A 24,273-nucleotide genomic window follows, 5' to 3' on the forward strand; every position below is an offset into this window, starting at 1 on the left:
ACTCTGCCACCCCAGTTCAGACATGGCTAGATGCAAATCAGTCTGACCCTGTGTGTCATGGGAACAGTCCAGCCCGAACTGCCAAGCCTATGCCTTCCCTGGACCGGAAACAAGCTTCAGAGGACCGGTTTCTGGCATTCCAGCCGTCTTCAGCCCGGCTTGCTTGAATCTAGTGGCAAAGTGAGCAAGGGACTGACGTCTGAGCATACCCTGCCACACTTATAGCGGCCAAAAGCAGTACAAAAGGGGGTGGTGATGGACGGAGCATTTGAATCAATCAAACACTCACACCCAGTCAAAAGATCTGGGTTTGATCCATCACCGTTCTTTAGCCCACTCTGCCACCCCAGTTCAGACATGGCTATATGCAAATCAGTCTGACCCTGTGCCACATGGGAACAGTCCAGCCCGAACTGCCAAGCCATGCCTTCCCTGGACCGGAAACAAGCTTCCGAGGACCGGTTTCTGGCATTCCAGCCGTCTTCAACCCGGCTTGCTTGAATCCAGTGGCAAAGTGAGCAAGGGACTCACGTCTGAGCATACCCTGCCACACTTATGGCGGCCAAAAGCGGTACAAAAGGGGGTGGTGATGGACGGAGCATATAAACCAATCAAACACTCACACGCAGTCAAAAGATCACGGTTTGATCCATCACCGTTCTTTAGCCCACTCTGCCACCCCAGTTCAGACATGGCTATATGCAAATCAGTCTGACCCTGTGCCTCATGGGAACAGTACAGCCCGAACTGCCAAGCCATGCCTTCCCTGGACCGGAAACAAGCTTCGGAGGACCGGTTTCTGGCATTCCAGCCGTCTTCAGCCCGGCTTGCTTGAATCCAGTTGCAAAGTGAGCAAGGGACTCACGTCGGAGCATACCCTGCCACACTTATGGTGGCCAAAAGCGGTACAAAAGGGGGTGGTGATGGACGGAGCATCTGAACCAATCAAACACTCACACCCAGTCAAAAGATCTGGGTTTGATCCATCACCGTTCTTTAGCCCACTCTGCCACCCCAGTTCAGACATGGCTATATGCAAATTAGTCTGACCCTGTGCCTCATGGGAACAGTCCAGCCCGAACTGCCAAGCCATGCCTTCCCTGGACCGGAAACAAGCTTCCGAGGACCGGTTTCTGGCATTCCAGCCGTCTTCAGCCCGGCTTGCTTGAATCCAGTGGCAAAGTGAGCAAGGGACTCACGTCTGAGCATACCCTGCCACACTTATGGCGGCCAAAAGCGGTACAAAAGGGGGTGGTGATGGACGGAGCATCTGAACCAATCAAACACTCACACCCAGTCAAAAGATCTGGGTTTGATCCATCACCGTTCTTTAGCCCACTCTGCCACCCCAGTTCAGACATGACTATATGCAAATCAGTCTGACCCTGTGCCTCATGGGAACAGTCCAAAAGGGGGTGGTGATGGACGGAGCATCTGAACCAATCAAACACTCACACCCAGTCAAAAGATCTGGGTTTAATCCATCACCGTTCTTTAGCCCACTCTGCCACCCCAGTTCAGACATGGCTAGATGCAAATCAGTCTGACCCTGTGCCTCATGGGAACAGTCCAGCCCGAACTGCCAAGCCATGCCTTCCCTGGACCGGAAACAAGCTTCCGAGGACCAGTTTCTGGCATTCCAGCCGTCTTCAGCCCGGCTTGCTTGAATCCAGTGGCAAAGTGAGCAAGGGGCTCACGTCTGAGCATACCCTGCCACACTTATGGCTGCCAAAAGCGGTACAAAAGGGGGTGGTGATGGACGGAGCATATAAACCAATCAAACACTCACACCCAGTCAAAAGATCACGGTTTGATCCATCACCGTTCTTTAGCCCACTCTGCCACCCCAGTTCAGACATGGCTAGATGCAAATCAGTCTGACCCTGTGTGTCATGGGAACAGTCCAGCCAGAACTGCCAAGCCTATGCCTTCGCTGAACCGGAAACAAGCTTCCGAGGACCGGTTTCTGGCATTCCAGCCGTCTTCAGCCCGGCTTGCTTGAATCCAGTGGCAAAGTGAGCAAGGGACTCACGTCTGAGCATACCCTGCCACACTTATGGCAGCCAAAAGCGGTACAAAAGGGGGTGGTGATGGACGGAGCATCTGAACCAATCAAACACTCACACCCAGTCAAAAGAACTGAGTTTGATCCATCACCGTTCTTTAGCCCACTCTCCCACCCAGTTCAGACATGGCTATATGCAAATCAGTCTGACCCTGTGCCTCATGGAAACAGTCCAGCCTGAACTGCCAAGCCATGCCTTCCCTGGACCGGAAACAAGCTTCCGAGGACCGGTTTCTGGCATTCCAGCCGTCTTCAGCCCGGCTTGCTTGAATCCAGTGGCAAAGTGAGCAAGGGACTCACGTCTGAGCATACCCTGCCACACTTAAGGCGGCCAAAAGCGGTACAAAAGGGGGTGGTGATGGACGGAACATCTGAATCAATCAAACACTCACACCCAGTCAAAAGGTCTGGGTTTAATCCATCACCGTTCTTTAGCCCACTCTGCCACCCCAGTTCAGACATGGCTATATGCAAATCAGTCTGACCCTGTGCCTCATGGGAACAGTCCAGCCCGAACTGCCAAGCCATGCCTTCCCTGGACCGGAAACAAGCTTCCGAGAACCGGTTTCTGGCATTCCAGCCGTCTTCAGCCCAGCTTGCTTGAATTCAGTGGCAAAGTGAGCAAGGGACTCACGTCTGAGCATACCCTACCACACTTATGGCGGCCAAAAGCGGTACAAAAAGGGGTGGTGATGGACGGAGCATCTGAACCAATCAAACACTCACACCCAGTCAAAAGATCTGGGTTTGATCCATCACCGTTCTTTAGCCCACTCTGCCACCCCATTTCAGACATAGCTATAGGCAAATCAGTCTGACCCTGTGCCACATGGGAACAGTCCTGCCCGAACTGCCAAGCCATGCCTTCCCTGGACCGGAAACAAGCTTCCGAGAACCGGTTTCTGGCATTTCAGCCGTCTTCAGCCCGGCTTGTTTGAATCTAGTGGCAAAGTGAGTAAGGGACTGACGTCTGAGCATACTCTGCCACACTTATGGCGGCCAAAAGCGGTACAAAAGGGGGTGGTGATGGACGGAGCATCTGAATCAATCAAACACTCACACCCAGTCAAAAGATCTGGGTTTGATCCATCACCGTTCTTTAGCCCACTCTGCCACCCCAGTTCAGACATGGCTATATGCAAATCAGTCTGACCCTGTGCCACATGGGAACAGTCCTGCCCGAACTGCCAAGCCATGCCTTCCCTGGACCGGAAACAAGCTTCCGAGGACCGGTTTCTCGCATTCCAGCAGTCTTCAGCCCGGCTTGCTTGAAGCCAGTGGCAAAGTGAGCAAGGGACTCATGTCTGAGCATACCCTGCCACACTTATGGCGGCCAAAAGCGGTACAAAAGGGGGTGGTGATGGACGGAGCATATAAACCAATCAAACACTCACACGCAGTCAAAAGATCACGGTTTGATCCATCACCGTTCTTTAGCCCACTCTGCCACCCCAGTTCAGACAAGGCTATATGCAAATCAGTCTGACCCTGTGCCTCATGGGAACAGTCCAGCCCGAACTGCCAAGCCATGCCTTCCCTGGACCGGAAACAAGCTTCCGAGGACCGGTTTCTGGCATTCCAGCCATCTTCAGCCCGGCTTGCTTGAATTCAGTTGCAAAGTGAGCAAGGGACTCACGTCTGAGCATACTTTGCCACACTTATGGCGGCCAAAAGCGGTACAAAAGGGGGTGGTGATGGACGGAGCATCTGAACCAATCAAACACTCACACCCAGTCAAAAGATCTGGGTTTGATCCATCACCGTTCTTTAGCCCACTCTGCCACCCCAGTTCAGACATGGCTATATGCAAATCAGTCTGACCCTGTGCCACATGGGAACAGTCCAGCCCGAACTGCCAAGCCATGCCTTCCCTGGACCGGAAACAAGCTTCCGAGGACCGGTTTCTGGCATTCCAGCCGTCTTCAGCCCGGCTTGCTTGAATCCAGTGGCAAAGTGAGCAAGGGACTCACGTCTGAGCATACCCTGCCACACTTATGGCGGCCAAAAGCTGTACAAAAGGGGGTGGTGATGGACGGAGCATCTGAACCAATCAAACACTCACACCCAGTCAAAAGATCTGGGTTTGATCCATCACCGTTCTTTAGCCCACTCTGCCACCCCAGTTCAGACATGACTATATGCAAATCAGTCTGACCCTGTGCCTCATGGGAACAGTCCAAAAGGGGGTGGTGATGGACGGAGCATCTGAATCAATCAAAAACACTCACACCCAGTCAAAAGATCTGGGTTTAATCCATCACCGTTCTTTAGCCCACTCTGCCACCCCGGTTCAGACATGGCTAGATGCAAATCAGTCTGACCCTGTGCCTCATGGGAACAGTCCAGCCCGAACTGCCAAGCCATGCCTTCCCTGGACCGGAAACAAGCTTCCGAGGACCGGTTTCTGGCATTCCAGCTGTCTTTAGCCCGGCTTGCTTGAATCCAGTGGCAAAGTGAGCAAGGGACTCACGTCTGAGCATACCCTGCCACACTTATGGCGGCCAAAAGCGGTACAAAAGGGGGTGGTGATGGATGGAGCATCTGAATCAATCAAACACTCACACCCAGTCAAAAGGTCTAGGTTTAATTCATCACCGTTCTTTAGCCCACTCTGCCACCCCAGTTCAGACATGGCTATATGCAAATCAGTCTGACCCTGTGCCTCATGGGAACAGTGCAGCCCGAAATGCCAAGCCATGCCTACCCTGGACCGGAAACAATCTTCCAAGGACCGGTTTCTGGCATTCCAGCCGTCTTCAGCCCGGCTTGCTTGAATCTAGTGGCAAAGTTAGCAAGGGACTTACGTCTGAGCATACCCTGCCACACTTATGGCGGCCAAAAGCGGTACAAAAGGGGGTGGTGATGGATGGAGCATCTGAATCAATCAAACACTCACACCCAGTCAAAAGATCTGGGTTTAATCCATCACCGTTCTTTAGCCCACTCTGCCACCCCAGTTCAGACATGACTATATGCAAATCAGTCTGACCCTGTGCCTCATGGGAACTGTCCAAAAGGGGGTGGTGATGGACGGAGCATCTGAATCAATCAAACACTCACACCCAGTCAAAAGATCTGGGTTTAATCCATCACCGTTCTTTAGACCACTCTGCCACCCCAGTTCAGACATGGCTAAATGCAAATCAGTTTGACCCTGTGTGTCATGGGAACAGTCCAGCCCGAACTGCCAAGCCTATGCCTTCCCTGGACCGGAAACAAGCTTCCGAGGACCGGTTTCTGGCATTCCAGCCGTCTTCAGCCCGGCTTGCTTGAATCCAGTGGCAAAGTGAGCAAGGGACTCACGTCTGAGCATACCCTGCCACAATTATGGCGGCCAAAAGCGGTACAAAAGGGGGTGGTGATGGACGGAGCATCTGAACCAATCAAACACTCACAGCCAGTCAAAAGATCTGGGTTTGATCCATCACCTTTCTTTAGCCCACTCTGCCACCCCAGTTCAGACAGGGCTATACGCAAATCAGTCTGACCCTGTGCCTCATGGAAACAGTCCAGCCCGAACTGCCAAGCCATGCCTTCCCTGGACCGGAAACAAGCTTCCGAGAACCGGTTTCTGGCATTCCAGCCGTCTTCAGCCCGGCTTGCTTGAATTCAGTGGCAAAGTGAGCAAGGGACTCACGTCTGAGCATACCCTGCCACACTTATGGCAGCCAAAAGCGGTACAAAAGGGGGTGGTGATGGACGGAGCATCTGAATCAATCAAACACTCACACCCAGTCAAAAGATCTGGGTTTGATCCATCACCGTTCTTTAGACCACTCTGCCACCCCAGTTCAGACATGGCTATATGCAAATCAGTCTGACCCTGTGCCTCATGGGAACAGCCCAGCCCGAACTGCCAAGCCATGCCTTCCCTGGACCGGAAACAAGCTTCCGAGGACCGGTTTCTGGCATTCCAGCCTTCTTCAGCCCGGCTTGCTTGAATCCAGTGGCAAAGTGAGCAAGGGGCTCACGTCTGAGCATACACTGCCACACTTATGGCGGCCAAAAGCGGTACAAAAGTGGGTGGTGATGGACGGAGCATATAAACCAATCAAACACTCACACCCAGTCAAAAGATCACGGTTTGATCCACCACCGTTCTTTAGCCCACTCTGCCACCCCAGTTCAGACATGGCTATATGCAAATCAGTCCGACCCTGTGCCTCATGGGAACAGTCCAGCCCGAACTGCCAAGCCATGCCTTCCCTGGACCGGAAACAAGCTTCCGAGAACCAGTTTCTGGCATTCCAGCCGTCTTCAGCCCGGCTTGCTTGAATCTAGTGGCAAAGTGACCAAGGGACTGACGTCTGAGCATACCCTGCCACACTTATGGCGGCCAAAAGCGGTACAAAAGGGGGTGGTGATGGACGGAGCATATAAACCAATCAAACACTCACACGCAGTCAAAAGATCACGGTTTGATCCATCACCGTTCTTTAGCCCACTCTGCCACCCCAGTTCAGACATGGCTATATGCAAATCAGTCTGACCCTGTGCCTCATGGGAACAGTCCAGCCCGAACTGCCAAGCCATGCCTTCCCTGGACCGGAAACAAGCTTCAGAGGACCGGTTTCTGGCATTCCAGCCGTCTTCAGCCCGGCTTGCTTGAATCCAGTGGCAAAGTGAGCAAGGGACTCACGTCTGAGCATACCCTGCCACACTTATGGCAGCCAAAAGCGGTACAAAAGGGGGTGGTGATGGACGGAGCATCTGAACCAATCAAACACTCACAGCCAGTCAAAAGATCTGGGTTTGATCCTTCACCGTTCTTTAGCCCACTCTGCCACCCCAGTTCAGACATGGCTATACACAAATCAGTCTGACCCTGTGCCTCATGGGAACAGTCCAGCCCGAACTGCCAAGCCATGCCTTCCCTGGACTGGAAACAAGCTTCCGAGAACCGGTTTCTGGCATTCCAGCCGTCTTCAGCCCGGCTTGCTTGAATTCAGTGGCAAAGTGAGCAAGGGACTCACGTCTGAGCATACCCTGCCACACTTATGGTGGCCAAAAGCGGTACAAAAGGGGGTGGTGATGGATGGAGCATCTGAATCAATCAAACACTCACACCCAGTCAAAAGTTCTGGGTTTGATCCATCACCGTTCTTTAGACCACTCTGCCATCCCAGTTCAGACATGGCTATATGCAAATCAGTCTGACCCTGTGCCTCATGGGAACAGTCCAGCCCGAACTGCCGAGCCATGCCTTCCCTGGACCGGAAACAAGCTTCCGAGGACCGGTTTCTGGCATTCCAGCCGTCTTCAGCCCGGCTTGCTTGAATCCAGTAGCAAAGTGAGCAAGGGACTCTCGTCTGAGCATACCCTGCCACACTTATGGCGGCCAAAAGCGGTACAAAAGGGGGTGGTGATGGATGGAGCATCTGAATCAATCAAACACTCACACCCAGTCAAAAGATCTGGGTTTAATCCATCACCGTTCTTTAGCCCACTCTGCCACCCCAGTTCAGACATGACTATATGCAAATCAGTCTGACCCTGTGCCTCATGGGAACTGTCCAAAAGGGGGTGGTGATGGACGGAGCATCTGAATCAATCAAACACTCACACCCAGTCAAAAGATCTGGGTTTAATCCATCACCGTTCTTTAGACCACTCTGCCACCCCAGTTCAGACATGGCTAGATGCAAATCAGTTTGACCCTGTGTGTCATGGGAACAGTCCAGCCCGAACTGCCAAGCCTATGCCTTCCCTGGACCGGAAACAAGCTTCCGAGGACCGGTTTCTGGCATTCCAGCCGTCTTCAGCCCGGCTTGCTTGAATCCAGTGGCAAAGTGAGCAAGGGACTCACGTCTGAGCATACCCTGCCACAATTATGGCGGCCAAAAGCGGTACAAAAGGGGGTGGTGATGGACGGAGCATCTGAACCAATCAAACACTCACAGCCAGTCAAAAGATCTGGGTTTGATCCATCACCTTTCTTTAGCCCACTCTGCCACCCCAGTTCAGACAGGGCTATACGCAAATCAGTCTGACCCTGTGCCTCATGGAAACAGTCCAGCCCGAACTGCCAAGCCATGCCTTCCCTGGACCGGAAACAAGCTTCCGAGAACCGGTTTCTGGCATTCCAGCCGTCTTCAGCCCGGCTTGCTTGAATTCAGTGGCAAAGTGAGCAAGGGACTCACGTCTGAGCATACCCTGCCACACTTATGGCAGCCAAAAGCGGTACAAAAGGGGGTGGTGATGGACGGAGCATCTGAATCAATCAAACACTCACACCCAGTCAAAAGATCTGGGTTTGATCCATCACCGTTCTTTAGACCACTCTGCCACCCCAGTTCAGACATGGCTATATGCAAATCAGTCTGACCCTGTGCCTCATGGGAACAGCCCAGCCCGAACTGCCAAGCCATGCCTTCCCTGGACCGGAAACAAGCTTCCGAGGACCGGTTTCTGGCATTCCAGCCTTCTTCAGCCCGGCTTGCTTGAATCCAGTGGCAAAGTGAGCAAGGGGCTCACGTCTGAGCATACACTGCCACACTTATGGCGGCCAAAAGCGGTACAAAAGTGGGTGGTGATGGACGGAGCATATAAACCAATCAAACACTCACACCCAGTCAAAAGATCACGGTTTGATCCACCACCGTTCTTTAGCCCACTCTGCCACCCCAGTTCAGACATGGCTATATGCAAATCAGTCTGACCCTGTGCCTCATGGGAACAGTCCAGCCCGAACTGCCAAGCCATGCCTTCCCTGGACCGGAAACAAGCTTCCGAGAACCAGTTTCTGGCATTCCAGCCGTCTTCAGCCCGGCTTGCTTGAATCTAGTGGCAAAGTGACCAAGGGACTGACGTCTGAGCATACCCTGCCACACTTATGGCGGCCAAAAGCGGTACAAAAGGGGGTGGTGATGGACGGAGCATCTGAATCAATCAAACACTCACACCCAGTCAAAAGATCTGGGTTTGATCCATCACCGTTCTTTAGCCCACTCTGCCACCCCAGTTCAGACATGGCTATATGCAAATCAGTCTGACCCTGTGCCACATGGGTACAGTCCAGCCCGAACTGCCAAGCCATGCCTTCCCTGGACCGGAATCAAGCTTCCGAGGACCGGTTTCTGGCATTCCAGCCGTCTTCAGCCCGGCTTGCTTGAATCCAGTGGCAAAGTGAGCAAGGGACTCACGTCTGAGCATACCCTGCCACACTTATGGCGGCCAAAAGCGGTACAAAAGGGGGTGGTGATGGACGGAGCATATAAACCAATCAAACACTCACACGCAGTCAAAAGATCACGGTTTGATCCATCACCGTTCTTTAGCCCACTCTGCCATCCCAGTTCAGACATGGCTATATGCAAATCAGTCTGACCCTGTGTGTCATGGGAACAGTCCAGCCCGAACTGCCAAGCCTATGCCTTCCCTGGACCGGAAACAAGCTTCCTGTGGTAAATAAATAAATAATACCCTATTTTTGACTAGACTTATAGCATAACAGATAGCTCAATAAATAAGAGTCAAGATTCGAGGTAGTAGGAGTTTCTGCAGGTTTATTACAGCATAAGGACAGGATCAGGACAACCTGCATAGGAACAGAATGACAGGGCCCAGCAGGACAACTGGGGCCCAGCAGCTGCCGGGGCTTGGTCTGGGATGAGCGCGCTAACATTCAATAACAAAACATTGACTTATATACATAGCGCAAACACATAGCATTACATTGCAGTAGGCGTAACAGTAGGTGGAGTAGAAGGCGTGACGCGTAGCAGTCGCGAGAGATAACAGAAATAAGGGGTGTAACTGGGAGTTTACTTAGACATGTGATGCAAAACGTAACCGAATATGTCATGAATGGGCGGACACATTGGAGGGGGCTACCTAAGGAGCCGGGACCTCTAACCTAATGGTGCGCGGAAACTAGCAATGACGTGTTACTAGGAGAAGCTGGGGGCTACGAACTCTGGGCTAGGAGCAGAGACTAGAGTCTGGAGGGTCGGAGCGACATGTACCTAAACCCTATCTGGTATCTAATGTTTAGGGAACACGTTGATATAAACTAGAAGTCATGAGGGGAAAAGCTAACTTGATTCTAAGACTGGACCATGCATTATTCTACATGTAGTGCGTGAAGAATATTAAATGACCATAAAATACAGTATTTCTCTAACATGGAGACGAGAAGGCTAGACAATGACGGAAACTATTGATGCAGTTCAGTAGCTTAGGAATGCAGAGGAGGAGGACTGAACTGATAGCTGGAACTATAACATACTTTTGGCAGACTCAGAGGCAGAGCCGGGGTGCACCGGGCACTGTGAGGCAGGAAGTAAGTGAAGGGTCGAGGATACAGGTGGGGGCTGTATCGCTCCTCAGCGAGGCTTTCAGAAAACAGGAGCTGAATCTGTGGTCCGGGCCCTTTTGAGGCCTAGAAACGGAGACTTTATAATGGAATAACGTGCACACTGAGAAACGTGGCAACATTACTTACATAGGCCTGATATTCGTAGTATTCACGAGGACTGGAAACTAACATACTAGAGGTGGACACAACTGTAATTGCGTCTTTAATCAGAAATGGGGAATAACATATGCATATTGATCATGCACACATAACATATGATGGATGAGGCGTAGGGACACAGAACATGGCAAAATTTACTTTTCCACATTCCCTCCTTGTCACTACGTTTCCATCAGGAAACATCAATATTCATGATACCGTCTATCATTTCATACAGTACCATTTGCTCGTCTCGAATTGTCTTGGAACGAGATTTAGAACGGGGCTTGGGACTAGGAATACAAGAGGTAGCACACATGCTGCAAATCGCAGGGCCACATTGTATACAGAGGCAGCAGCTAAATATGATCGCTACTGCAATACCTAAGAAGGACAGGACTTTCCATCCCCATGCGGAAATTATATTCCAGAACCAACCGGACCATGTCCAGGTGCCTGGATCTTGGTGTAACAGATGGGCAATTTTATGGAGTCTGGTTATAGCTGAATAAACAGACGGCGCGTTATTTGGAATGAAAATACAACAACTGGATCCGAGAATTCTACAGGCCCCGCCCCTATCGGCCAGTATGACGTCAAGGACGAGACGATTCTGTAAAACGACAATTCTCATAAAGGATTGCTCTTCAGTTAAGTTACCTAGAGCGGAGGCAGTCTCATCTACTACTGCTTCAAGGGTTCTTGTTAACCTACGAATAAGCTTACTATTTACAACTGTACCTAAATAAGGGAAAACACCTTTATCTATATCAATGAATTGCTCTGCGGCAGTTTCAGTATAATCGACAATCGGGAGATTTCTCTTGTGTCTAGTGTGTACTAAGAAAGAATTCCTATGATAGTCAGGTGGGGCTAAAAAAACAGGTGGCAGTAGGAAAGCAATGTAACAGGTTCCCTCCCAATCGAGGGGCAGACGGACATATGCAGTTTGACCACAAATAAAATAAGAATGACGTGAAGCTTTGAAAATAGATTTCCCACTGTCACTATACTGGATAACAGTAGTACATTCACTATGACCTATATGTACAGAACCATAACTACGGACACATAATTCGCCTTTGACTGGTAGTACTGAAATAGTGGGTGAGTCTGGAGTAGTATCAGACTGAACATTCAGAACCATGAAATTCGACGAATAATTTCCTAAATTATATACTTCATTTTCTAAATCTAAACCTGTTCTGTGGGGGAAACCTTGCTTGTCTGGGAAACATGTACTGTTAAGAAAAGACATATCTGTTGAGGATGACGTTAACGTGGACCATGCTCCACACGAACCATTGTGTGAGAATGGATAAGGAAAGAGTGGCAGAACTCCCTTCGGTGTCTGGAAAGGGGGGAGTCGACCACACACCCAACAATTAGTGGCATTGCTGGTCTGGTGTGAATAATGTAACATACGGATAAATGTGTTATTACGCATAGCGAGGCGGTATGCATATTCGTGAGGAGGCAGATCACTAAACGTGTGCTCTACTGTAGCATGAGCAGACATATTTACATGAGGAACTGAAAAACACAGATAGAAAGCATAGCTGGTGCAGGAAATCATTATGCTGATGAATAATACGAAACTCAGAAAAACGATACATTTGATTGAGCTTTGACTGACTCTCTCACTATGGGGGTCTATTTTATACATGTCAGAAACAGTCTAACCGTTTCACCTAGGGGAGGACTTATACAATCAAACTGGCTGACTTATTAGACCTGAGCTTTAACTTATACTCCTGTTGCGGAGTTTTCTCTAACAAGGGAGGGAATGTAACAATGTCTTGTGCGGGACAGTCCTTTAAAACAATGTTCTGGCAATCCTTCGAATCCTGGGAAATGTTCTTGGGAATGTTTTTAAAGACTGGTTTCGGTCCTTTGAAAAGTTTTACATGAGAAAGGTGGACCCACCCCTTCCTGCCTTCCAACTTGACGGCAGTTCGGGTGGTCAAGAGGACCTGACGTGGCTCCTTCCAACGTGGTTCCAGCGGACTTGATCTGTCAAAATTTCTGATCATCACTAGGGAGCCTGGAACGATCTCGTGCGGTGCCACCTCAGTATTGTCTGGAAATGCGGCGGCAACCTGTGAACGACATGAGTTGAGGGCAGACATCAAGGAAGCTAGGTAATCTGTCAACATATTACATGAAACATCGGTAATACTTCGGGGTCTAGGAGTACCCCACATGTTAGGGGGGCGGCCGAAAACGACCTCATACGGGGACAGACCTGATCTGGAATGTGCGACCATACGCATGTAAAACAGAGCGACTGGCAAAGCTACTAACCAATCCACACCCTTGTCTTTACATACTTTTGCTATACGGATTTTCAGAGTCTGATTATGCCTTTCGACTAGTCCAGCTGCTTCTGGATGGCGTACACAATGGAACTTCCACTGGTACCCTAACAACAGGGAAACGTGTCTCATGAGTTCAGATGAGAATGGCTGGCCGTTATCAGAATATACGACTCTAGGGAGTCCATATCTAGGGAAGAATTCACGAACCAACTGCTTGGCAGTGGTCGCGGCTGTGTAATCTGGGACTGGATATGCTTCTGTCCATCTGGACAAGGCGCATACAACTACAAGGACATACTTGAAACCTCGACATCGCTCCATTTGAATATAATCCATCTGGAGGACCTCAAAAGGGTGGTCAGGGGGCTGGAAACCACCTTGTTCCACCGGAACACTTTTACCTGGATTAAACTGACAACATATCATACAGGTACGGACTTTCTGCTTGGCTGCAGCTCGTAAATGCTTGTTGAACCAAATGGTCTGGATACTGTCTAACATAGCTTTTTCTCCTAAATGTGCTGGACTATGTGCGGTATTGATAATGACTTGAACCATAGAATCGGGGAGAAACCATGTGGCTCTACCCTTCGTTAACCATCCTTGATCTGTCTGGACCCCTCCTTGTACAGACCATTTCTTGATTTCATCGGGAGTAGCATGTGACTGGATATCTATGACATCTTGTGTAGGGTCCTTAACTGTCATGCATGTAATCGGATCTGGAGTATGTGTCAGATTGACTGGAATGTCTGGAGTCTGTGCTGTAAGCTTGGCTGTGCGGTCTGCTAAATCATTACCTTGGGAAATAATGTCAGTAACTTTCGTATGTGCTTTGCACTTCATGATAGCAATAGATGTCGGTAAATGTATGGCATCTAACAGGGCTTGAATAAGGAGACCATGCTGAATCTTGGTTCCATGAGAAGTCATAAAACCTCTCTCCTGCCAGAGCACTCCGAAGTCGTGTACAACTCCGAATGCGTAACGTGAATCTGTGTAAACATTAACCTTCAGGTTCTTGGCATGTATACAGGCTTGTGTCAGAGCAACTAGCTCTGCTGCTTGAGCGGACAGAGTATCAATACGGTGTGTTTCAATAACTTCAGTGTCAGTAGTCACTGCATACGCGGCGACTAGTTCTCCTGTACTAGTTCTCATACATGAACCATCCACATAAAGTGTCAGGTCAGGATCTGGTAACGGAATGTCTGTCAGGTCTTGTCTTGGCTTTGTCGTAATGTTAACTACTTCCACACAATCATGTGTGTCTGGATTTGAACTAACTGATGGTAACAGTGTAGCAGGATTCAGGACGTTGCAGCGTCTAATTTCTATGTGTGGCTGGAACAGTGTCAATTCATAACCTGTTAAACGTGCAATTGTCAAGTGCTGAGTTTGTGTTCGGTTTAAAAGAACTTCTACTGAATGTGGAACTTGTACTGTCAGGGAATGTCCTAAAACTATAGAATCACTTTGTCTGATAGCTAGTGCTGTGGCTGCAACTGACTTGAGGCACGCAGGCAACGCCTGGGCGACTGGATCTAATGTGCTCGAAAAATAAGCACAGGGCTTGTATTGACCTGCTTGATCTTGTGTGAGGACAGATAATGCTGTACCTTCGCGTTCAGTAACGAAAAGTGTAAAAGGCTTACTGTAGTTCGGTGTAGCTAGAACTGGAGCTTGACATAGGGCTTTCTTTAACTCGTTGAAACTAAGTGTATGGTCAGATGTCCAAGGGAGGACAGTCGATACGGCTGCCTCCTGTGTCGTTAACTGTATCAGTGGCTTGGCTAGAAATGCATACTGGGGAATCCATTGTCTACAATAAGAAGTAAGGCCGATGAAGGCACGTACCTCCTTCTGGGTTCTTGGCTGGGGAAGACTCGCTATTAACTGGATACGGTCGGGTGTCAACTGCCTACCCCTCTTGGACAGCAAGTGTCCTAAGTATACCACTTGCTGGACACAGAATTGAAGCTTCGAAGGTGACACCTTGTGCCCCATCTCGGCTAGAAAATACAGAACTGTAAGTGATGCTCGCTCGCAGTCACGTTCAGAACGGGCTGTGATCAGTAGATCATCGACATACTGGAGCAGGGCAGTGTCAGTTGGCATGTGAATGTTGTCTAGTTGTCTCTTGAGTGCTTGACTGTAAATACTAGGGCTTTCTGTGAAACCTTGAGGAGCGCGTGTAAACATATAGCTCCTTCCATTTAAACAGAATCCGAAAAGAAACTGGCTATCTGGATGAATTGGAACACTAAAAAATGCATTCTTGAGGTCAATAACAGTGAAAAACATGGCTTCGGAATCAATGGCTGTTAACAGGGAAGAAATGTCTGGAACAACTGGGTACTGAGGAATAATACATTTGTTAAGCTCTCGTAAATCAATCACTAATCGATATACTGGGGGTGCATTTGGATCAGTACGTTTCATGACTGGAATGATCGGAGAATTACACACATTGGAGTCAGTTTCTACAACTACTCCTTGAGCCATGAGCTCGTCAATAATTTTGGATAAGGCTGCTACAGCCTCAGGTGGCAATCTGTACTGCCTGATTCGTGGTAACACTACACCTGGTTTGAGAGTCACACGATAGGGTGTGATTTGCATGTAACCTACATCAGTTGGACCTTGCGCCCATAAATGCTGCGGAACATTAGACAATCTTGAATCAAAATCTCGTAATACATAGTGACCCTTAAAGTCACGTAGGAACAGACGTATTCCCTCTGGGGAACAGCAAATAACTGCACCTAATTCTTTCAATGTCTTAATGCCTAATAGATTTTCTGGACATGACTTAGTAAGTAACAGATCAGTAGTACGGGACAATGGACCTACTTCTAGAGTAACTGGCTTAGATATTTCATTAACTATGGGTTTTCCTGAAAATCCAAGGGAAACATTTCTTGAGCCTGAGAGCGGAGCCCCTGGAACTTCGGCATGACTAATTGTGGTCCTACTTGCCCCTGTATCGATCAAAAACTTTCTGTCTTTCCCTAATACTTGACTGTGAACATAGGGACCTTCTTGATCTACAGGTATCTCGATGAGAGGCAAGCCTACCTCCTTCTCTAGGCTGTTTCATGAATATGACTGGTACTCTGGATACTCGGACTGTGCATACTGGTACATCTGCGATGTAACGTGCTGTGTTGCAGCAATAGGCTGCGGTGCTGTAACCGTCTGTTGTGCATTCTGTGACTGAGGAGTCTGTGAAACTTGTTCTTGTCTTGGCGGACGTGGTCTTTCTTTAGTCTTACCAGTAGCTATGTTGTGTTTCAGAACTGCACACTCGTTTATAAAATGACCTGGCTGTTTACAATAGTTGCAGTTCCCTTTAACGGGAGCTGCAGGATGACTGGCTTGATTCGGACCTCTCTTCTGACAGTCTTGAGGAATAGATTGTGCAACTAGCACTTTCATTTTCGTGTCTTTCATACGTTTTCTTTCGTGTTCTTGCTCTTCTCTGATTCTATTCTGGTGGTACTGGAGCATCTGGAGCATCTGGGACGGAGTATTTGCTTGCCAGGTGCTTTCGACTTTCAAAACTCGGTTTTTAATTTGTGGACTTGAATTCTCGACTAATTTGGTAACGAAAAGGTGAGGGTATGACTCACTACTTGTCTTGAGACCACTATTAATACTGAAACATTTCTCAAATCTAGAATAAAAATCACTAATATCCTCATCTTGTTTCTGTTTACAGGCTGAGATTGCATCCCAGTCTTCTTTCCTAGTTGTCAATAATCTGGGTAAAACTTGAATCAATAATTCTGGTAATTCTTTACATTTATCTCCAAGACCGGTACCTGGTACTCGTGCCTTGTCTTCAGCTTCTAGAGCTGCCCAATCGATCTTTTTCTCTCCCACCTCCCATTCTTTTTCCTTTAACTTTTCATACACCCCTGCGGGTAACAGGACCTTTAACATTTTAATGATATCTGGGTAAGTGTATTCTCCCATACGGAGCATGTCTTTTAATTCTCTATGGAACCCCGCTGGATCTTTGTCATGACAGGGGATTAATTTCTTCATTTCAAGAAGTTCCATCTTTGATATCGGAGTGTATACAAACACTCGTTGCATTACGCCACCCGCCCCTTGGACTGGGTGGACTTCTCGTAGCGGATTCTGTCTGTCTATGTAGAATGGTTTACTTTCTGGGGGTGAGACATGAACAAAATGCGGGTTCAGGAACGTTCTATACTTGTGGCGCTGTTCTAGAATGACACTTATTAAATCGGTACCTAGACCTCTCCATCTGTACTGGAGTAACTCGTTCAGGATATCATGTAACGGGCCTGGATCAGAATGTTGACCCTCATACAGGGTAATGAGGTGCTGGATCATATACATACCCACCAGTCGTTGCTCGGCTGGGGGCAGTTTCAGAAACATTTGTGCCACTATTTCGTCTGGAAAAGTGGTAGAATCAGTAATCCATCGGACTGCTGATCGGGCTAGTTCTTGTTCGTGCATGGTACTTAATTCGCTATAACCGACTCGTGATTTCAGAATGTGATCGGTAGCTTGAAATACTTGTTCTAAAGAGCTTTGTTCTGGTGCTAGATGTTGAAAAATAGACTTGGGTTCTAGACATAAATGGCGATCTGGAAATCTGGATTTTCCTACATACGCTATTCTAGCGGGATTCTCGTCTTCCTCTTCAGGATCAGAGATACTTTCTTTCTCGCTTACTTGTGCTGCTTTACGCTGTTCGTGTAACCTTATTATTTCTTTACGAATTTTCTTGTACATACTTTCCATGGCACTAATGGTCTTGTGCTTACCCTCGGCTATATTATCACTCCACCTTGTTAAGATTCTCATTTCGGCGGGATCTTTAGACGGATAATCTTGTTCTCTTATTAGACAATTGATCAGGAACTTTAATATCATGAGCTGAATCTCGGCTTTCCTTTGAGACATAATCTCGCCAATACTTTCTGGATCATCCCCTGTACGGATGAAACGATATATTCTGTCTAGATCTTCTTTCATATTCGGTAAGGTGACTAGATACTCGGTCACCCTTCTTACGCGTACGGAATATAAAACCATATTATACTCGCCTGGGACTGTGTCATAGACACATTCGGCAAGGGCTTGTCTGATTTCTGTAACAGACTTATTACTTTTAGGAGTACGCTGTGATGCTTGGGCATGTAATTCGAGTGCTGATAGACGCTTGTGTGGCGGTGGGGTTTGAGGAGGACCTCCTCCTGCGGCCCCTAGACTGGAATCGTCGACTGACATTCTTCGTGCTTGCAGGGTCGGTAATTGTAACGTGGGCTGAACTTGTATGACAGGCTGACCCGGGGGTACCGTAACAGGTACTCCGGTGTCTGGAGAAACGGGAAGTGCCTGATTTACAGGGACAGGTGGAGCGCGAACTGGATTGGCATATTCTGGAACTGTGTCGTCCAAATAGGACGAAATAAAAATATCAGCTGCGGTCGGTTTGTGACGTAGCTTGGTCGGAACTAATGGTGGCGGGAAATTACTGGGTGCCTCTGGGGTCGCTTTTGGCAAGCCTTCGGCAAGGAGAGGATACATACCCTTAATAAGGGCATGCCTCTGTCTGTCTGACTGTTCGACTTTGACTTGTTCACCTATCTCGATTAATTCTCTTTCTTGGGCTCGTTCTTGGGATTCTCTACTTAACTCTGACTTTCTGACTTCCTTTTCCGTTCTTCTATGCGCTTCCTTACGCCATAACTCGATGGCATCTTTCTGTGACTGTCTGGCTTTCTTTTTCCATAATGCTTCTTCTACTCGCATGATACATTCGGCATCCCATGTACCCGATACGGGCCATCTATACTTTTCTTCTAACTGTTTGGTATACTCTACCCATAAATCTAGATACAATATGGCGCTTATGCCATGTTTCTGATACATAAAGTGACCTGGACTGTCCCTAGGCGGAACAGGAACTGCTGCTTCCAGCAGACCCTTTCTAGTTTTTAACTGACGTAACTTGGAAAAGAGCGGCATTCTAAACTTGAATCGGAACACAATACAATACACGAAAAACAATAACAATTGGGAAAACAATTCAGGCATACCACGACATTAGAAATACATTAAACAATATTATAAATAACAGTTCGAACAGAATACTACCTGAAAATACTGAAAACAGAACAGAATTCTCGAGAACGGAACAGACTAGAGTTACTGGATGCACTGCTGTAACAGTACGGAACATACCGGTCCCATAAAGGAACGCATCAAGACCCGTATCCACCTAGGTGAACACTTCGTTTGTGGGCTTGGGTACCACCAACCCACGGACCAGGAGTCAATTTAGACTGACCCTGTCTAGACACTACCCCAGCAATGGTACTCACCGGGCAGCACGGAACGGAAGGCCTCGAACGGGACTGGACTACGACGGACTTCGGACTTCAGTTACGGGTGGGCCTCCGGATACCTCGGACCTTGGACTCTCGGCTTGGGCTCTGGTCGGGACTCGCCGCGTTCCTCCACCGTCTCGTTCGGATGCTGGACCGCCTCCTCCGTCTCCTCCGTGGGCCTGAGGGATACTTGAAGCAGAAATATCTGCACTTGGCCAGTATGGTTCCGTCACGACTGCAGAGGGTCAGGGGGTCGGCGTGGCTTCACCGACGCGTGGGGAAAGGGCAAGTCCCTATTCGGGCGCCATTATGTGGTAAATAAATAAATAATACCCTATTTTTGACTAGACTTATAGCATAACAGATAGCTCAATAAATAAGAGTCAAGATTCGAGGTAGTAGGAGTTTCTGCAGGTTTATTACAGCATAAGGACAGGATCAGGACAACCTGCATAGGAACAGAATGACAGGGCCCAGCAGGACAACTGGGGCCCAGCAGCTGCCGGGGCTTGGTCTGGGATGAGCGCGCTAACATTCAATAACAAAACATTGACTTATATACATAGCGCAAACACATAGCATTACATTGCAGTAGGCGTAACAGTAGGTGGAGTAGAAGGCGTGACGCGTAGCAGTCGCGAGAGATAACAGAAATAAGGGGTGTAACTGGGAGTTTACTTAGACATGTGATGCAAAACGTAACCGAATATGTCATGAATGGGCGGACACATTGGAGGGGGCTACCTAAGGAGCCGGGACCTCTAACCTAATGGTGCGCGGAAACTAGCAATGACGTGTTACTAGGAGAAGCTGGGGGCTACGAACTCTGGGCTAGGAGCAGAGACTAGAGTCTGGAGGGTCGGAGCGACATGTACCTAAACCCTATCTGGTATCTAATGTTTAGGGAACACGTTGATATAAACTAGAAGTCATGAGGGGAAAAGCTAACTTGATTCTAAGACTGGACCATGCATTATTCTACATGTAGTGCGTGAAGAATATTAAATGACCATAAAATACAGTATTTCTCTAACATGGAGACGAGAAGGCTAGACAATGACGGAAACTATTGATGCAGTTCAGTAGCTTAGGAATGCAGAGGAGGAGGACTGAACTGATAGCTGGAACTATAACATACTTTTGGCAGACTCAGAGGCAGAGCCGGGGTGCACCGGGCACTGTGAGGCAGGAAGTAAGTGAAGGGTCGAGGATACAGGTGGGGGCTGTATCGCTCCTCAGCGAGGCTTTCAGAAAACAGGAGCTGAATCTGTGGTCCGGGCCCTTTTGAGGCCTAGAAACGGAGACTTTATAATGGAATAACGTGCACACTGAGAAACGTGGCAACATTACTTACATAGGCCTGATATTCGTAGTATTCACGAGGACTGGAAACTAACATACTAGAGGTGGACACAACTGTAATTGCGTCTTTAATCAGAAATGGGGAATAACATATGCATATTGATCATGCACACATAACATATGATGGATGAGGCGTAGGGACACAGAACATGGCAAAATTTACTTTTCCACATTCCGAGGACCGGTTTCTGGCATTCCAGCCGTCTTCAGCCCGGCTTGCTTGAATCCAGTGGCAAAGTGAGCAAGGGACTCACGTCTGAGCATACCCTGCCACACTTATGGCGGCCAAAAGCGGTACAAAAGGGGGTGGTGATGGACGGAGCATCTGAACCAATCAAACACTCACACCCAGTCAAAAGATCTGGGTTTGATCCATCACCGTTCTTTAGCCCACTCTGCCACCCCAGTTCAGACATGACTATATGCAAATCAGTCTGACCCTGTGCCTCATGGGAACAGTCCAAAAGGGGGTGGTGATGGACGGAGCATCTGAACCAATCAAACACTCACACCCAGTCAAAAGATCTGGGTTTCATCCATCACCGTTCTTTAGCCCACTCTGCCACCCCAGTTCAGACATGGCTAGATGCAAATCAGTCTGACCCTGTGCCTCATGGGAACAGTCCAGCCCGAACTGCCAAGCCATGCCTTCCCTGGACCGGAAACAAGCTTCCGAGGACCAGTTTCTGGCATTCCAGCCGTCTTCAGCCCGGCTTGCTTGAATCCAGTGGCAAAGTGAGCAAGGGGCTCACGTCTGAGCATACCCTGCCACACTTATGGCTGCCAAAAGCGGTACAAAAGGGGGTGGTGATGGACGGAGCATATAAACCAATCAAACACTCACACCCAGTCAAAAGATCACGGTTTGATCCATCACCGTTCTTTAGCCCACTCTGCCACCCCAGTTCAGACATGGCTAGATGCAAATCAGTCTGACCCTGTGTGTCATGGGAACAGTCCAGCCAGAACTGCCAAGCCTATGCCTTCGCTGAACCGGAAACAAGCTTCCGAGGACCGGTTTCTGGCATTCCAGCCGTCTTCAGCCCGGCTTGCTTGAATCCAGTGGCAAAGTGAGCAAGGGACTCACGTCTGAGCATACCCTGCCACACTTATGGCAGCCAAAAGCGGTACAAAAGGGGGTGGTGATGGACGGAGCATCTGAACCAATCAAACACTCACACCCAGTCAAAAGAACTGAGTTTGATCCATCACCGTTCTTTAGCCCACTCTCCCACCCAGTTCAGACATGGCTATATGCAAATCAGTCTGACCCTGTGCCTCATGGAAACAGTCCAGCCTGAACTGCCAAGCCATGCCTTCCCTGGACCGGAAACAAGCTTCCGAGGACCGGTTTCTGGCATTCCAGCCGTCTTCAGCCCGGCTTGCTTGAATCCAGTGGCAAAGTGAGCAAGGGACTCACGTCTGAGCATACCCTGCCACACTTAAGGCGGCCAAAAGCGGTACAAAAGGGGGTGGTGATGGACGGAACATCTGAATCAATCAAAAACTCACACCCAGTCAAAAGGTCTGGGTTTAATCCATCACCGTTCTTTAGCCCACTCTGCCACCCCAGTTCAGACATGTCTATATGCAAATCAGTCTGACCCTGTGCCTCATGGGAACAGTCCAGCCCGAACTGCCAAGCCATGCCTTCCCTGGACCGGAAACAAGCTTCCGAGAACCGGTTTCTGGCATTCCAGCCGTCTTCAGCCCAGCTTGCTTGAATTCAGTGGCAAAGTGAGCAAGGGACTCACGTCTGAGCATACCCTACCACACTTATGGCGGCCAAAAGCGGTACAAAAAGGGGTGGTGATGGACGGAGCATCTGAACCAATCAAACACTCACACCCAGTCAAAAGATCTGGGTTTGATCCATCACCGTTCTTTAGCCCACTCTGCCACCCCATTTCAGACATAGCTATAGGCAAATCAGTCTGACCCTGTGCCACATGGGAACAGTCCTGCCCGAACTGCCAAGCCATGCCTTCCCTGGACCGGAAACAAGCTTCCGAGAACCGGTTTCTGGCATTCCAGCCGTCTTCAGCCCGGCTTGCTTGAATCTAGTGGCAAAGTGAGTAAGGGACTGACGTCTGAGCATACTCTGCCACACTTATGGCGGCCAAAAGCGGTACAAAAGGGGGTGGTGATGGACGGAGCATCTGAATCAATCAAACACTCACACCCAGTCAAAAGATCTGGGTTTGATCCATCACCGTTCTTTAGCCCACTCTGCCACCCCAGTTCAGACATGGCTATATGCAAATCAGTCTGACCCTGTGCCACATGGGAACAGTCCTGCCCGAACTGCCAAGCCATGCCTTCCCTGGACCGGAAACAAGCTTCCGAGGACCGGTTTCTGGCATTCCAGCAGTCTTCAGCCCGGCTTGCTTGAAGCCAGTGGCAAAGTGAGCAAGGGACTCATGTCTGAGCATACCCTGCCACACTTATGGCGGCCAAAAGCGGTACAAAAGGGGGTGGTGATGGACGGAGCATATAAACCAATCAAACACTCACACGCAGTCAAAAGATCACGGTTTGATCCATCACCGTTCTTTAGCCCACTCTGCCACCCCAGTTCAGACAAGGCTATATGCAAATCAGTCTGACCCTGTGCCACATGGGAACAGTCCAGCCCGAACTGCCAAGCCATGCCTTCCCTGGACCGGAAACAAGCTTCCGAGGACCGGTTTCTGGCATTCCAGCCGTCTTCAGCCCGGCTTGCTTGAATCCAGTGGCAAAGTGAGCAAGGGACTCACGTCTGAGCATACCCTGCCACACTTATGGCGGCCAAAAGCTGTACAAAAGGGGGTGGTGATGGACGGAGCATCTGAACCAATCAAACACTCACACCCAGTCAAAAGATCTGGGTTTGATCCATCACCGTTCTTTAGCCCACTCTGCCACCCCAGTTCAGACATGACTATATGCAAATCAGTCTGACCCTGTGCCTCATGGGAACAGTCCAAAAGGGGGTGGTGATGGACGGAGCATCTGAATCAATCAAACACTCACACCCAGTCAAAAGATCTGGGTTTAATCCATCACCGTTCTTTAGCCCACTCTGCCACCCCGGTTCAGACATGGCTAGATGCAAATCAGTCTGACCCTGTGCCTCATGGGAACAGTCCAGCCCGAACTGCCAAGCCATGCCTTCCCTGGACCGGAAACAAGCTTCCGAGGACCGGTTTCTGGCATTCCAGCTGTCTTTAGCCCGGCTTGCTTGAATCCAGTGGCAAAGTGAGCAAGGGACTCACGTCTGAGCATACCCTGCCACACTTATGGCGGCCAAAAGCGGTACAAAAGGGGGTGGTGATGGATGGAGCATCTGAATCAATCAAACACTCACACCCAGTCAAAAGGTCTAGGTTTAATTCATCACCGTTCTTTAGCCCACTCTGCCACCCCAGTTCAGACATGGCTATATGCAAATCAGTCTGACCCTGTGCCTCATGGGAACAGTGCAGCCCGAAATGCCAAGCCATGCCTACCCTGGACCGGAAACAATCTTCCAAGGACCGGTTTCTGGCATTCCAGCCGTCTTCAGCCCGGCTTGCTTGAATCCAGTGGCAAAGTGAGCAAGGGACTCACGTCTGAGCATACCCTGCCACACTTATGGCGGCCAAAAGCTGTACAAAAGGGGGTGGTGATGGACGGAGCATCTGAACCAATCAAACACTCACACCCAGTCAAAAGATCTGG

The sequence above is a fragment of the Lissotriton helveticus genome, chromosome 7 (assembly GCF_964261635.1).
Source record: "Lissotriton helveticus chromosome 7, aLisHel1.1, whole genome shotgun sequence".
NCBI classification, from domain to species: Eukaryota; Metazoa; Chordata; class Amphibia; order Caudata; family Salamandridae; genus Lissotriton; species Lissotriton helveticus.